The sequence below is a fragment of the Pipra filicauda genome, unplaced genomic scaffold (genome assembly GCF_003945595.2).
Source record: "Pipra filicauda isolate LSUMZ 115617 unplaced genomic scaffold, ASM394559v2 scaffold53_size3534045_pilon, whole genome shotgun sequence".
Taxonomy (NCBI): Eukaryota; Metazoa; Chordata; class Aves; order Passeriformes; family Pipridae; genus Pipra; species Pipra filicauda.
The window spans coordinates 508,954-515,061 of record NW_024104687.1 but is presented as its reverse complement, the minus strand read 5'-3'; positions in this window follow the sequence as shown (position 1 = coordinate 515,061).

The following is a 6,108-nucleotide window of genomic DNA, read 5'->3' as shown; positions in this document are numbered from 1 at the left end:
ACATTTCCCTCCTCGGTTCAAAAAGCAGCGATGCTGAAATTCAAAGGATAGCCCAGATTTTGTGATTATTTTGTGTGAGATTCTTGCTCCAGCTTAGCAACTCCATAGGGCTTGGCTGAAAAATGTATCAGGTCACACAACCAAACCTTCTTCCACTTTCACATCTCTCTGTACCTTCCCTCTCCCCCTTCCCTCTCCCATATAAGCACCAGACTTTCATCTGCTTCTCTCTCTTTTGAGGTGAGAGCCCAAAGTGTCCCCTGAGTCCCCAGGGAAGGAAGCCTATGGAGCCATCCCCAAAGCTGACCAAAGCAGCTGCCTTGGGTGCTGCTGGTGCTGCAGTTGTGCTGGGGGGAGGCTGGGCTGGGTCAGCTGCTGCAGGGACACGTACCTGGGGTTTGGGATGACACCCTCTGCAGTGCCATGGCTGCCTGGCCTCTACCCACAGGGACTGGCACAGCCTGGTTTCGCTCAAGGCCCCTCAGAAATGGTCAGGTGCTGAACATCCATGTCATTCCCTGTGCACCACAGAAGAAGAGGGCTAAAGCCATGGGACCTATCACTGGACTCTTCATTCATTCCTTTCTTTTTAAAATCTTCCCTCCATCAGCAGAACAAGCTAGATGGGCAAACAAGCCCGCTGGCATTGTCACCACGGGACACAGGACACTGCACCTCGCAGAGCCCTGTGCTTTGTGTCCTTGGGCTGGAAGAAGTGGCAGGAGGAGGCCAAGGCAGGGCCAGGTCACGGCTCCCTGGGCAGCTGAGCTTGTGGAGGAGGTTCCTGCTGTCCTGCCCGCAGGAGATGGGCCTGCCTGCTTTCCCCTTCAGGGTTTCAGCTTTCTGTTTCACAGAATGGCAGAATTTCTGTAAAATGCAAATAGTAGCTCTCCTGTGTCTCACAGGCATACTGTGAGGATAAATGTATTAAAGATGTGCAGTAGTCAGAGTCCACATCAGGGCAAAAAATCTTAGTGAAGATAAATACGCCTGTAGACACCAAGTAGTCTCTTTCTTTGATGCTTTAATGCTTTTATGGGCAATAAAGAAACCTTGAGTTTCACAGAGGCTGTCTGACAGTTCTAATATTAGCATTCCCCCCACATCCTCAGTGATGTCTGTTTGCATCTCTGTGTGATGCTGATGTTGTTGGTAACATTTTTGTGTATGATAAACCAAACTACAAACCTGGTTTGTGCTTGACAGTGAATTGGTTTGCAAAAACGAAGCAAAACACAGTTCAATCACTTGAGAATGTGAGGGGAGGAAGATTACATGAATATTTCTGTGTTACATGAAAAGATGTGGAACTTGTTTCTTCATAGGAAGAAGAATAACTTGGAAAAGGAGTAAATATAATTTAATAGAAACACCAGTGCATATTTGCATTTCCCTTGGCTTTAGTTCAACCAAGTCAAGAGCTTCTTGTGATAAATTCAGGGAAAGCCATTGCTGGATGACACCAAACTGCAGGGACCTTGTTCCAGTGGCTGCAGACCCAAGGCAGCCCCTGCTGGGAGCTGCTCCCACCCCAACACACAAGGGAATGGGAGCACAGCCTCCATGTGTGAGAGGTTACACACCCTCAGCGTGGCCAAATGCACCTGCACTGGACCATGAGTGATGGTGTTATCAACCCCCTGTGCCTGGAACAATGTTAAAGTGCATGTACAGCTTCACTGCTCTCCTTTCCTGCTTGTGCAGTCCTACCCACCCAGTCACAGCTGCCTCAAAGGAGGGTTTGTGTGGTTTTTTTTTTCTTCCCTGGAACATTTGACTAAATCACATTTGCAGATATTTCAAATGTTTCATTCACGTGACACCTGAGCTTTATTTACTTTTGAAATAAGTCATCTCATTAACAGAATTCATTACCCATTATTACTGTCATGTCATTCTCCTAATAAAAGGAATGACTGTAGAAGCATTCAGTGGCTTAGCTGGTAGCATAGTGAGCTATTATGCAGCAAACCTGCATTCATGCTGTACATTGGTATGCCAAGGCTGGCAGAGACTAGGAGCATCAATGAGGTAATAGTCTTAATCTCTGAGGGGAGGATTATGTTGTGCTGCACTGCAAATACCTCCTACTGTTAGCAGGATAATACTTCAGATGGAGCTATAAATTGTTCAACAAATAAGGACAGGTGCTGGGAAGAGGACGAAAAAAAACCCCTGCAATGTTGCACCATTATCTCCAGATAAGAGGTGGAAAACCTGTTGTTCTCACTGCTAAACTATCACCACTCTTTCTCCATTTAAATTACCAGCATGGCATGGCCAGCCACTTAAAAGTGAAGTGGGTTGATAATAGTTGGGTCTCCTCTTCCCAGAAATGCTCTTTGCTTTTGTGACTGAACAAGTGCTGGCTGTGGGTAGGTGTGGCATGAAGCAATCATGGATCATGGACAGGGTGGCCCAGACACACTGTCCCTCCTCCCTGTGGGAGCTCTCTGCTCCAGAGAGTCCAGTGGCACACCTGACCCTGCACAGACTCTGCTCTTCACCATTTGCCTGCTCTGAAGAGCAGTCAGCGCTCATCACTGCCCACACCACGACATTCTGTACCTGCTCCTGTCCATGTTTTATAGACCTGAGGCTTTAGTTTCACCTTACCTGTCCTGAGGGGCACGAGCTACCCAGCTGAAGCAGCTCATAGCACAGTTTGGGTTGGAAGGGCTCCTTAAAGGCCACCTAATCCAACCCCCTGCAACGAGCTGGCACAGCTTCAACTAGACCACGTTGCTCAGAGCACCATCCACTCTGAGTTTCAATCTTTCCAGGGATGGGGCATCCAGCACTTCTCTGGACAACCTATGCCAGTGTTTCATCACCCTCACTGTAAAAAACTTCTTCTTTATATGTAAACTAAATCACTTTTAGTTCAAAACCTTATCTCTTGCCCTATTGCAACAGGCCTTGCTAAAAAGTCCTATAATGAGAAAGTAATGTCTCATTTGCTAGAGGGAAAAAGGAAAAAAAATCTGGCACACTTTTCAGATCATCTTTTGCCACAGGATGTCAATGCATATCACATAGCTGGGCAAATGGTATTATTCCCACTTTACAGAGGGCAGATATGAGATAAACATTAGAAAGTATTTAAGCAGTGCTTGTGCTGGGATAAACTTTGTCCAGTGGCCTCTGGAAGATGTTGCTCTATCACAAGAGAGCAGAAGAGAGGGCATTTAATAGCAAGGTACAGACCACCAGTTCAGGCTAAAATATAACCTATATTCCCTCCTGAACACACATGGCATTTCACAGGTAGCAGTGATTTACCATGGTCCCAGCACTTATCTCTACTTATCTCTAATTTAATTTGCCTGGCTTACTTCTCAAGGAACAGAACTAGATTCTCCTGCTTGTCCAGCTGTAGCTCAGGGACATGTTCTTTGCCCAGACCACAACTCATGATGCACTGAGGACCTTTTTTCCCGCCATGTGAAACACCACCTTTTGATTAGAAATGCCCAAAGGAACATTTCCAGGTGGCTGAATTAGCAATTTTTAAATGGTTTTGCTCACGGAAAATTTCAGCAATTGCAAACCCAGTCCTGTTTTGGGATTACAGCAAGTGCTGAAATATTGACCTTGCCCATCAGTGTGAAATTCCTTTAAAAATTTTATCTAAGCTCAAACTTGTTGATCCATGAAAAGCGGGAAGAGAGACCTCTTTTGGGCAAACTCTTAGCAACATCTGATTTAAATGATATTCAGATTGTGGGTCTGATTCCACTCCCAGCCATGCACATGGAGGCATTCAGTAATTCCCCCATATTAGTGGTCTTTCCAGTCTGTTGAAGGCTAGTGGAGAATCAAGGACATAAAGTAGCAGGGGATATAACTAAACAGATTTGTCTGCAAGAAGCAATGGAACAAATGAAAATCTTGATGCACTGATTTAATTGTTGCATTTTGTGTTGCTCCTTCTTTCGTGGGAGGCACGTGCAGTCCTGCAGAGCAGCAAGGAGCTACTGCTTTTCCTTGCAGAAGGGTCGACCTGCTGCTCACTGAAAACAGATTTCATCGTTTTACCATGTCTGCATCTTTCTTTCCACAAATTAATAACTATTTTCTCTCAATTTCCCCCCTTTCCCCACAGAAATGCCTGGTTACATCTGTTAGAAAGTTAAACTCTCATCATAATTGCAAAGACTGGGATAAAAGAAGCGTGTCCCTCTTTAAGCTCTTGGTCTGAAGATTTGCTTTCATACCTCCTCACCCAGTCACAGCCACTTGTCACAACAGACCCAAACCCAAGTGTTTTCTGCAAGAGAGAGCTTTGGTTGGAAATGGGGGGACTTTGTGGCTAAAAACATCCACCCCAGCATGGGAACTCTGACTTCACAGTTTCTGTAGGAACTGGGGCCTTTTTTGACACAAAAGGGAACTTTTCAGAGTCAGGACTGCACCCTATTTGCCCTTACAGCAGATTAACCACTGCTGGAAGTGGTGTGAAGGGTCTTTATGGTGATTGCAAATTTAAAGCCACCCTGGCAGAAGTGAGAGTGAGGTTTGGAAAAATGTCAGCAGAATGGTTGGCCTCTGGTTCCCCTGCAGCCAGGTGAGAGATGCCCAGAGAAAAGCACGGGACAGTGAAACTCTGAAAATGCATTAGCACAAAAAAATCCCAGTATCAAAATCTGAACACACCCCATTTTACCAGCATTGCAGCAAACTATCCAGTGCATCCCAGTACCCATTTGGTTGGTTTTCAGCAGTCTTTGGAAGAGTTTTTATCTTTCTGATTTAAGATACAGTGTTACTTAAAACCCCCTAACAGTAAATCAAATGTCAAAAGATGGAAAAAAAATTTCCATCACCCTCTGCTTTTTATAAAAATATATCAATTTAATAACTTGGTTTAAAGAAAAACAGAATGATCATGTTAAAATACTGCCAAATTTATAAACTTTGACAGTCCCACATACTGAGATGAACAGGCAAATTTATTTAATAAGAAATAAAATACATTTTCTCCCTGCATTCATTGAAATAATAAGACAGACACATCTGTCCCAAATTTCTTTTAAGGAACAGAATGGCTGCTACTAACTAGAAAATAGTGCCTTTCTGCTGGCTTACCTCAAGATAAATTTACAGCTTCACTGTAACGGTATCAGAATTCAAAATGTAATAAGTTCAAGTAGAATGAGATCAAACATTTCTGTCCACATTAACTCTTTGATGTCACAATTCAATATCTCGCAGTGAAAGACGGGGATGTAAAATGCAAGAAAGTTTATGCAAGTTCTTGCTGCTCTCCAAGTGGAAATATCTGCAGGGGCTGTCACGTGGGGTTTGCACATTCCCAGAGGAACGTGTGGGGAGCGTGGCAGGAGGTTACACTGCCACAGGAATTACAGATTCACGTGCTTTTTGAGAAATGCTGGTCTTATTGAAGGCAAGACCTCAGAACCTCATAGTGCAGTAGCTGCTTAGAGACCTAAACCAGCATCTCAGAGATAAAAATGCCCCAGGAATACTTCAGTGCAAGATCTTTGTGCAGTCAGAGTAACAACACATCCCAAAAGTGTTTCAGGAAAGGGATGATTCTTGTGCTGCCTGACCTCAGAGAAGGGATAGACCACTCTCACCCCGAAACAGTGCAGAAAATGGGGAACAATAACTGCAGCCATACCAAAGAACAGTGGCACATTTTCCAAGCCAAAGAATGGTGCCTTTCTCCATCACAACAGGTAGAGATACCACAGCATGTCTCCTTGCATCTCCACAACAAGGGATTTAGAAATGTCCCCTATCAAATGGAAAACCCTTCTTTATGGATTTCTGCTGTTCTCCCAGACCAGACATTTCTTCTTCACCTAAATCCTTTGGTCCTCTCTGCTTCCCTTGTGCTTCTCAGATGGCACCAAGGAGACACCAAGAAAAAATAGCAAGGAATTTCCTTGTTTATGAAGTTAGAATCAGGTCATGCAAGATAAACAGGCCTATTAGCAATTGTTTGGTTTCCTGTGGCGTGCCCTCTGTTGGGAAAGAGCATATACTGGTGCAATATTTTGGGGAGCTGAGTGTTGAGAAACTGAACCTTTTAAAAACAGGAGGCAGGAAAAGTGTGCCAATAACTAGCTATGCTGGTGAACC